Source organism: Limulus polyphemus, unplaced genomic scaffold (genome assembly GCF_000517525.1).
Source record: "Limulus polyphemus unplaced genomic scaffold, Limulus_polyphemus-2.1.2 Scaffold1359, whole genome shotgun sequence".
NCBI classification, from domain to species: Eukaryota; Metazoa; Arthropoda; class Merostomata; order Xiphosura; family Limulidae; genus Limulus; species Limulus polyphemus.
This window is the reverse complement of record NW_013666969.1, coordinates 113,543-125,116: the sequence shown is the minus strand read 5'-3', so window position 1 is coordinate 125,116 and position 11,574 is coordinate 113,543. Positions and strand designations below refer to the sequence as shown.

The following is an 11,574-nucleotide window of genomic DNA, read 5'->3' as shown; positions in this document are numbered from 1 at the left end:
GAAATTCAAAAACAAACAAACAAACCAACTAATACCGTTTTATTTCACTAATAGGTTGACTGACTTATGAAATGAGCTGCCGTTGACTGTAGTGAAGACTGACAGTTTACAAAACATGAATCAATAATTTCCTGAAAAACAAAAGACGAGTTCAAGATTTTACCCTTTCTCAAGAGTGGGTGTGAAGGGACAACCTTGAAGATTAAGTTGGTCCTTCTTATCTGGATGTTATATTTTTAGAAAAATCAGTTCACACGCTTGAACTGAAATAGTTCAGAAACAACTATTTTTTATGAATTTCAGTTGAAACTGATTCAAATTTCTCGCGATTTAGAAACGCATACAAGACAATTTTAATCACACAAGAAATAATTTTTAACAATAAATTTCGTTTAACTTTTTTTTCTTATTCACTCCAATGAACACAATACTAAGGTGTATTGATATGATGTTAACTTCCAATAAGCATATCATGACCACTGAAAATCAAAATATGGCAAGACTGCATACTAAAATATAATAAAAAAATAATACCTCTTTTTAATCTTTCTTACTCAAAACGTTATGTCTTTTAAGTAGACTTAATCGTAGGCATTTTTACAATTATTATATAATTGACGGAACTGATTGGAATCATTAGCATAATAATAACTATACCGCATACAAAATAAACATTTTTCTATTGGCATAAGAAAACACACACACACACAATTATGTACGTAAGATAATTAAATCACTGTTTAAAACCTTTGATAAATTATCACTGGTTACTAAAAAAAGTTTAAATTTATAAATGCTTTTTTTTGTTTAGATATTTACGTACGACTATGAAGGCTCTATACAAGTAACAAAAACAGAATCTTGTCATTCTCCGTGCATGTGGCCCTGTAACTTGGGGGATGTATGGTGTATAAATGTTTTTTAAATACATTAATAATTTACAAAGCTAATGCAACAAATACCTGGGCTTACTATCAAAAATTCCACAAACACAATCTTTAGCATTCGAAACACCATTAAAAAAAACAGAACATACTCCTGTCAAACAATTGAACATATTTGAAAATAACACAGAGAAACCTCACCTAGTTGCGAGTTTTTCATTGCCAACGAATGGCACAGAAATTTGAAAAACAAAAACAAAATTAAATTATCCATACTTTCAATATAAAGTCGTTCAATAGGAAACTAATCTTACCAGGCTCACTACTGTTTTACTAGATGCTTTTATTTATTATTCCAGTCCTTTATATCTTCAATTCCACTGAAAATTTGGTCCCACTGTTGTCCACTGTTTCACTTTAGCAATGAAAGGCAACTACAGACCGGGCAGCTGCACGGGCGCAAGCATCAAGCAATTCCTCACGTTTAAGTCTCGCCGGTCACGTGATCTAGATGTTCTTCGGTTGTCACGCTTGAGAAAGTAACTAAACAGTGATGCTGCCATCTTTACCTCTTCGACCGAGTCACCAAAGAAAAACTGTAATATTGCCTAAAGCCAGATGTGAGACTAAATGCTTTTAAGTTGTGAAACTGTTTAAGCTTGAAACTTCATTCAGCACATAAACGTTTGACCGATCATCAGGTATACGAAATCCTATGACAAATTTATTTATCCCTCAAAACTGAAACTTTTATACATCCAGTTCAGAAGTTTGTAACGACTCGACGCATACAATATATGCAACATACAAAATATATTAATTGCTTACGTTAAATTGCAAGGAATAATGATGAGATTCCGAGTAATTTTGGTTCCGAAATTTAGTTTAGTTTCACTCACAGTTCCCACAATGTTGGATTTCCATTATTACAATTATTATTTATTTATAAATAAATGAAACAATTTTTACTACGTATATATATATATAATCTCAAACTACAAACAGTACACAGTTGTCGTTTATAAACCTGAATTTAAATTCTTAAACCAAGTAATGTTAGATGCCAGAGATGTGTTTATGGCTATACATGCAAGTGTTGTTCTTGTGGAGTAATTTAAGTAAAACTAGGTTTAAAATATTACATTTGTTATTGTCTACATCATTTGCTACTGAAATTTTGGGCTTATGATGCCTAATAATAAAATGTTCAATGGACATTATATTAATTAAATAACAGTGATATTATTACAAGGTGTGTCCAAAATACCTCATTCCAAACCATAAAGTTGCTTTCTATACCTCTACATTTCTGAATAATTTAGGTGTCAATGGGCTTCTGAATCACTGTATAATCACTTTAGTGTTACCTGTTCGAGATCTATGTTCATAACCCTATTTAAATCCTACAAGTTCCTAAGAATGAAACTGATTTGGAAAAATTCACCTTACCAAGAATTTTCCAAAACTGTACACAGGTAGTTGAACATGAGTTTATGTCACAGAAAACATCATGTGAAGAAAAAAAAGTATGACTCAATATAAAGGAAGGAAGCTTCTAATGTTTAAACTGTTTGATATCATAAAATGAGACATACACATTATAGTTATCATTCCATCATTATCTCACTGCTGCATCAAATATATGATTAAGGACGGAACTGACTTATTACGGCTTTTTCCAATGTGTTCTGTCTAAAAGCCAGTATTGGCAATTTCCATAGGATAGTTATGAAAGTAGAGCAATAACTTACTTAAAACATACACTCTTGGTGCTCTCAGTATTTGAGCAATAAAGTTAATGGTGAAGGTTGTCAGGACCACCAATATAGTTGATTATGTATTGATTAATTACTACAATGTGCTGTTTTTGAGATACAGCCAAGAATTAATCAAAGTAGACTAAAATGAGTAGATCTGTAAAACAAAGAAACAGTATACCGCAAAAAGTTTCACTTTCTTAACAGTTATTTAGTGATAAATTATTGAACTATACTACTCAGATAACAAGATAAAACACAAAAATAGCATTTCAGTACATTTAAATGTTCACCATCCTTCTGATCTTCCCTTTTCTGTCTTAGCCACTAAATATATTTAAGATTTTGTTTTATAATTTCTATAGAACAACATTATTTTCATAAAGTCATATTCATAGAAGCTTTTTCAATTAATGATATTAAGAAAAGTTTTATTTATCTTCTTAAGTTTTGGTCACAACAATATTTTTTTAAAGAATCAGAACATACTCCTATTAAACAGTTGTACATGTTTGAAAACAACACCAAGAAACTTCACCTAGTAGTGAGTTTTTTTTCATTACCAACAAATGGCACAAATATTTGAAAAAAAAGTTAAATTATCCATACATATTCTGATTCAAGGCCAAAGCATCGATAACAATGAGATACTGAATTATTTACTTCTACATTCCACATTACACGTACTTGCCAAATCTAATTCCTTATGGATAAGGAATACAAAAATTAAGATGGTGAACTGAACTAAAGGAGTACAAATGTCTTCTGAGTAGTATGGTATTACTGGTAATTTACAATTATATGCTTATTGATTCCAAGCTACATTTCATTCCTATTCTGATGACAATTGTGTGACTTGTTTAGGTAATTGGTTCATAAACCAGTCAATGAATTATTGAATATCTTAAAATCAATCAATTTGTAAAGCTAGATCCTCAAAGCTTTGCTAGTAATACAACAATGCAGAATAAGGCTGATAATGGGAGTTTGTATCTTTGAATCAAAATAGTTTTTTACAGGTTCAGTGAATGATCAAGATCTAGCATAATAATTTATGAGAAAACTTGTATAGTTATGTTCTTTGATATTAAAAACTCAAGAAAAACATTTGTTTTATGATAGAATTCTTAATGCTGTAAAGACAGAGCAAAATTTGGGCAAAACTGCCTAAATCAGGCTGAAGTTGTTTTGTGTTTGGTTATGGTGAAATAATAAAATTATTTTATTTCTAAAAATTCTGAGCTTGAGATTAAGTATATTATTTATATAGGATGAGGTTTACATTTTATTTTTTACCAGATGACAAGTATAGAAGAATAAAAAATCTTTAAAGATTTTTAGCATTAATATATTATAGGAAAGCTACAAATATGTTGGAATAAATACACAATTAGCTAATAAAGTAATTACTAGTTTAAAGCAAACTTCTTTAAACTAGTAATTACTTTATTAGCCCTGTGTATTTATTCCAACATACCCAAGCATTACAAAAATTACTCTTACATTCTGTTATCACAACTTAGCTGTGATAACAGAATGTAAGAGTAATTTTTGTAATGCTTGGGTAAACATGATTCAGGTATTCAAATTCATTAGGGTTTTAAATAGGTTGACTATTTTGATTAAATTGCTGATGTACAAAAGTCAAATATATTCAGTAAAATGTACATTTTCACACAGAAATCTTCTCAGCTGCTCTTTCCATTGTATATATTTTTGAATTTTATCTAGTAAGTAATGTAGCTTGACTTCATTCAAGCTTTTGTATAAAAAAAATTGATGAGAAATGTTTATTTTAAGATGTAGGCTACATTTTTCTGTAAGTTGGTTCCTGATGTTAATGGTCCAAAAATTACCTGTTATCAGAAGACTGATATCAAAATTAACATAGCGAAAAAATGTGGATTTTTCAATATGTTTTACTATTCTATGACAAACCTTTCTTACTGACTAACACAACACCAACAATCTTTGAAATCTAAAGACTAAATGTTTTGCTACAAGTTAACATAAATTCAATAAAGAGGTCTGTTCCTAAAATGTCATAACAATACTAAGAAGAACTCATGTTTTAACTTTATTTACATACGAGTTCTGATTAGTACAAACTTTTTTGCTCTCTGTGCACATGTCAAAAGGTCCCACATTTAATGTGACTATTAAGTAAAAACAATTGCTGAAGTATATATTTTGTCGTTGAATACTTGACCACAGTTCTGGCAGAACTCTCATACTTTACTCACTAGTAATATTGTAATACAAGCATATGCTAATTTTTTGTAGCAAATGTTATTTTTTATGACAAAAAATATTCAACAGGTCATTAATCTATGGATCTGTTTAAAGAACCTTTAATTAAATGACAATTTTTTAAACTAAAAAGTAGAAATGGAAAGTCATCAAACTTTAATTGTACAGTGTTTATACATTATGATGAAAATTTTCTTTATACTTACGTCATAATTTTTATTTCACACACCACACACACACACACACACATATATATATATATATGCATATTCATGTACATGTATGACCAGCATTAGCAGCTTGGAGTTGTTTCCCCTTAACCTGGTGCTGATAATTTAAGTTGAGAGGACAAACATCAGACAGAAAAATTATCTTTCAAGGCCAATGTAATTAGCCAGCCTCTCAACTTCTTTATAGTGCTATGCTCTGAATCAAACAAAAAGTACATCTTGACAGGGCAACAAAAAACACTGAAATACTACATGTCAGAAGATATGATATCAAGTGACAAACATGGTGAGGTGCAGACAGTGAAGCACTGTGTAAAGATACACCATCCATAGACAACATTCAAAGTTTAATGACCTATGTAAACAAGCTTATAAGTAATCTACTAAAGTAAATAATCCAATAACTATGTACTTTCTGCTACATAAAGTGCAAATTTGCTTTAAAATTAAAGAAACTAGATAAAATATATTTGTAAATTCTGTATGGAAATTTATTTTTACTTTAAAAGCCATTCTTAACATCAAAGTAACAAAAAAGTTTAAGCTTCATTATCTTTATAGATGCAATTTCAAGATTCAAACAACAAAGTTATAAAACTGATTTATATTTTAGCAATAATGTTTTATTAAGATAAATATTGATATTTTATGAGTTTGATAGGATATAATGGCATTTCTATCTTACATATAGATTTGTTATTTCTAAAATTTGATATATACTTATTTTTTGCCACATATCTTAAAATCTCCAAACTAACCCATTTCTCCAAGTCCAAAACTTGTTTTACCATTAGCAATAAAAAAAAGAATGTAATCTTATACTAATGCCAGCATTAATAACTAATCATTTAAGTGCTGTAACCACAACATATTAACATTCATTAATTTATCTTAAAAACAAAACAAAGACAGATGAGTGTATATTAATTTAAGATAATTCCAAATTACATCTGAATGAAAAATATTTTAAAATACTTAATACTGGAAAATGCAAGTTGCATACTTTTGTTTAACATTTTCAATATTTTTGTATAACCTTTGCTACTAATATAATCTTAATGAAAGGAATAAATTGCTAAAGATGAGAAATTCCACTTTACTGGATGAAATATTCAGCTGTACTGAAGTTTCGTTATTCAATTTTGCAAAATTCAAGTTCTCCTATTGAAATATTGTGATCTAGAGTTATTCTATGTTTAATAAGTCTTAAAAATAGTTCTTTTGTTTTGTCAGTAATTAGGTTGCAGCAATAAGTTTCTCATCATTGATTGAATACTTTGTCCCTGTGAGGCTTTTACCAAGTACTTCTTTTAACAATTTCACAAAATAATGTGATCAGTGTTAATTATTACAAAATATTTCTAAAAATCATTCAATAAAACACAATTTTTAAGTTATAAAATTATAATTTACAAAAAGGTGCTATATTCGTAATGAGTTTATTTTGCAATGAAATGAAACATCTGTTATTTCATTATTTGCACACAGACTTATTAAACCATTATTCTTTGAGCAATGCCTTATGTTTTAATCTGGATTTTAAGTTAGTGTAAAATTATGAAACTTACGAGAACAATAAGAACAACAGCAACAAAAATTCACACACACACACACACACACACATATATATATATAAACTACAACTCATAAAATTGTAACATATACAATAGTTTGGGAAATGTAACTGTAAAACAGTTTCTAGGCAAATTTATATATCTATCACATAAAATTTAAAGAGAACAAGAGACCTGTTGGTCCATCTAGGCCATCCCAACCCCAAAATTAAACTAAAGAAAACATGTTCATCTCCTGTAGTCTTACTATTCTCACCATTAAATACAAAATAGTATGGTGCATTCAACACTATCAATTCCTTTAACAATCTTAGACACCTCCACCAGATCATCAAACTCATTTTTTTCAAAACAAAATTTCTGATCTTAACCTGTTCTCATCACAACCTTTCAATAATCCAATGTCCTTCTTGAGGTAAGGAGACAAGAACTGAAAACAATACTTAAAATATGGCCTAACCAGTGACATGTAAAATTAAATTATACCCCCTATGTCATTGAAGTAAATCAAAAGGGGGTAAAGATCCTAACACTGAGCACAAGGTACCCCAGTTGTGACATTAAACCAGCTTGACTGAACTCCAGTTATAACCATCTATTTTTTTTCCATCCAACCAATTTTCTATTCAATGATGCCACCTATCCCCCTCACCTGTATTTTTTTCTACAAACCTTTAATATGGCACCTTGTCATATGCTTCCTGAAAATCTTGATAAGCCAAATTCACACCATTACCCTCATCTACACACACACAATACGCATAGTGTAAATACACAATAAATTTATTGGATAGCATGAAATGTGGGCAAAAGACTTCATCTTTGTTGTAATGATCCATTTTGATCTTTTCTGCAAATGAAATTACAATGTATTTGTGGTCGAGGATATCTGACCTTAATGTCCATGCACTTACGATACTTTGTGTTTACTTTGTAGTAATCAACAGGACTGCTTAAAACTACTTCTGCAATTTATTCCTATGGGAAGCTAACTTTTATACCAGTATCTACTGAATTAATGTCCCCCTGAGTTATTTTTAAAGCTCTTGCACATGTTGTACAAATTGCAAATTTTTGTCATGTAGGTGCTGCACATGTTGCTATGTGGATAAGATATATTATTTTTAGAGCAATGTCAATAAAATACAAACCTTGTGCCTCAACTGCTAAGCACTGGAAGAATCCAAGGACATAAAATTTAAAATAACATGAAGCAACTAACAACACAATAATAATAAATACTTCTCAAAATAATGAGTTAGCACTAGTGAATGGAGAATAAAAATGTACAGACATTATAAAGGAAAAATTTAGAACCTATAATCAAATTTCCAGGACTTTAAAGTCCTGCCACGCAGGATTATACCTTCACTTTGCTGGCATTTATCAAACACTTCCACCATCGGAAATTGAAAGTCTCAGGTATTGCAATGAATGAGATTCTCAATGGCTGACAAACAATATAAACAAACCTAATTCCAATAACTAAACTGTTTTGTTTTCTAATGTTTTTTTAAGTCATTTATTTCATAGGAAATTTTATTTTATTGAAACTGAAATTTTAGGACTTTTCTAGGATCATGACTTAAGAACAGTCAATTTCTAGGATTTTAAGGACTGAGCAAACCTTGTAAAAACAAACTTTTTACGATGTTTTCTTGCACAATAAAATGTCAACTTAATTATGTCAGTCTTGCTCACATTTTCATGAAATAATGACCACTGTCTGATGCATATTTTAAACCATAGGATCTAAGATAAAACATTCTTTTGGAATAAACTACATTGTATTATATGTTAACATTTCCCTACACTGAAAATGTATTTCTGATAGATATTTACCTCTGCTTACATAACAGCTTTGACTTCTGCTGCCCTCTATTTGCAAAATGTTCACTCACCACTAGCCTTGATGCTCCCACCTATCCTCGCATGGTATAGTTGTGCTGTAGCATGTAAATGAGTATGCAAAAACCTTCCACCAATAGGAGGGTAACACACACTCCTAGCACAGTTGCCTCTATACTGTAGAGCACTCTCATCACTTCAAGATTAGGCAAAAAAGACACACTGGAAGTGGAGAGGATGGGTGGGAAGTGTGAGAGGAGGTAAGTATCTATTGGAAATTCATTTTCAGTGTAGGAAAATGTTAACTTCTGTTACGATACCTTTCCTCTTATCACATAATAGCTAGAATTCCGCATTGATACAGTGGAGGGACCAGTGCAAAAGTTATCTAGATGAGCACTCTTTGGAAGGTGTCCAAAGAGAACCCATTTAGTGTGACACCATAATGTATAGGGTCACACTCATGGAAACTGCACCCCATCTGTACCAGGTATACTCATTACCTGTTGTAAAGGTACCTGTCACTAAACTGGGCAGAAAAGAAGCACATGCAACCAGTAATTGAATGTGCCAGATAGTGTAGAGTAGCTAGGGTGCATCACACCATATTCAGTGGGTCAATTCCAGTCCAAAACCAGGCAGTATTGGGTATTTAACTTCCACTATATGGTAGGATGATGGTCGCAACTGTTTTAACCTCAAAAGCAAAAGGGAAAAAGAACTTCCATTCCAACAACCCAGCTAGGGCACATGTGCATACCAAGTACACAATTAACACCAGGCCACCCTGGAACCTGACATGCAGATAATGGAAGGAAGGGGGAATGCAAGTGCGGTGGGTCAACAGTCCAAAACCAGGTGGCACTAGGAATTTTTTTTCAGTCCCATGGGAGGAGGAGGGCTCCTACCAACCACATGTCTGGGGAATTATGTTAGCTGGTCCTATGCCGATCCAATACCAGACCACCCGGGAACCAACATCCAGGCAGTGGTAGGACTGGGGAAAGCCAGCTGGAGAGGTGAACTGCATGTGGAGATCAAGTCCAAAACCAGGTAGCATCAGATATTTGTCTTTTGGTCTGCAATAGGAGGAGAGTACTCACCATCTACACCAACAGAACATCACCACACTACTCTCAACTGAATGAAATTGGTCACACTCAGTAGTAAGCCTCCATGGTCCATCACCCCAGTAGCTAGGAACTGGTACGTGGCAAGGACTTCCATACCATACTGGAAGAGGATGGGTAACAATCCAATGGAGAGTCTAGAGGAATGCAGTACAATGGGTGACCATCAAAATCCTGTTTTGAAAAGCAGGCCAGACCCAGTTTATTCAACTAGGACTGAAAGGATGGGCAGTAATCCCAACACTGCTTTACTCATAATAGTCCATGTGTTAGTACAGTCTGGTGTGGGCCTTGTTTGTGAAGCAAGATACCATGAGGCAACCTCCAGGAGTCTTGTGGAACACCTCATCTCTTCAGTGAGCTTTAAAGACCTGTACGGCCATATAGTGCAGATTTACATTTAAGTATACTTGGGATCCAGGAAAGGAGAAAGTGCTACTGTAAAGGAAGAAGTAAAAAAATAAAAACTTACCCTTTTAGAGTCAAAACGAGGTATGGATAATGGCGACAGGTGGCAAGTGCTAGCCAGAGGAGGAAAAGATGGCCAAATGATCCAGTTAGTGAGCAATAAATATTTGAGGTGGAGTCCACATGCCATCCTGCACAATCACTTCCAGTGGAAGACAAAAGTAGGCATCTAGGGGAAGGATCACATGACTGATCTAGTGGAAGAAAAAGTGGAAAATAGAACAAGAATCCTTGGATAATGATACATAAGCAAGATGAATAAGGGTGACAGAAGAAAGATAAAGGGTAGAGGAGGAATTCCAGGGTATAGAAAGATAGGAACAAGAGCCATGGAAGAGAACTGAGTGGGCAACATAACAATGCAGAGCATGCACTGGACAAACACGATCCACAAAAGATCTGGAATACAAATGAGAGATGGGTGGGGGTGGGGAGATAGGAGTGAAGGTGCTGTTTCCTTCACATGCCACCATCTTGGGGAAAAACTACAGTCCAGGTAAAGGAGAACATAGATATGATGATAAAGAATATGGGAAACATCAATAGTAAGGATGTTATACCTACAACATCCACATGCAAATACAAATAAGAAATATGTCTTGAGGGAAAGGTGGTACAAAGAACATTAGGCCACAGGTTCAAAGAGAGAAAGGATAAGGACATGAAGGACAACATGGAGATTCCAATTTGGTAGGGGAGCAGGGCAGACAAATCAGGCAAAAGGACAGAAGCAGGAAAACAAAAGATATTGGACAAGGCCACCCTATAGCCCACAATAGCAAAAACAGATAAACTACTGTCAAAAGTCAAGTAAAAAATCAGTGGTGAGGAACATTTGGTTGGGAAGGTTGGAGATCATGGCACAAAGACCAAGGACGGCAAATGCACCACTTATGCTGAAAACCATCAAAGAAGAGGAGTGGACCAAGTGAGAAAGAAGGAAGGCTACTGACGTAGAGATACTGTATCATCTTGCAAGAGACTGGACAAAATTCGTATGTGAAGACAGAGTGTGGCTACAACAGAATGAAAGACAGAGGACTGTGGTTACTGGAGAAGGGATCTGAAAAGTAGAAGAGGTATGGAAGGAGATGATCAAAGGAAGTTCAACAGTGGAAACCACAACTGTGCAGGCCAAATTAATGTGATGTGAAGGACTTGACACAAGGTGGTTTGTATAAGAGAGCACACAGGGAAAAAGATGGCTGGGAGGATAAGCATACAGGTAAAGGTTGGTCTAATCCTGACTGAAGGCATCCACTGCTAAAGCTGAAGGATGCAGAACCAGGGACCAGAAGAGGGGAACTTTTGTATTGAGCTGGGTAGCATATGCATCCAGAAAGGAGGTACCCAGCTAGGAGTATAATCAACAGAACAGAGGAAAAGACCACTCCATCAGCAAAATTTTGTCAGGATGACACAGCCAATCTGCC

General features: G+C 33.4%; 1 protein-coding gene across 2 annotated transcripts in view; it reads right to left on the bottom strand.

Annotated features, from left to right (window-relative positions):
- LOC106463249 (zonadhesin-like) overlaps window positions 1–1,362 on the bottom strand; it is a 63,620-nt gene extending 62,258 nt beyond the window's left edge. Inside the window, exon 1 of one of the 2 annotated variants that reach the window (XM_013923254.2) lies at window positions 1,199–1,362. The gene's annotated coding sequence lies outside the window, so the exon portion shown is untranslated. The remainder of the gene's footprint in view (window positions 1–1,198) is intronic. The other variant, XM_022390691.1, reaches the window with a different exon arrangement.
- Window positions 1,363–11,574: the final 10,212 nt, after the last annotated feature.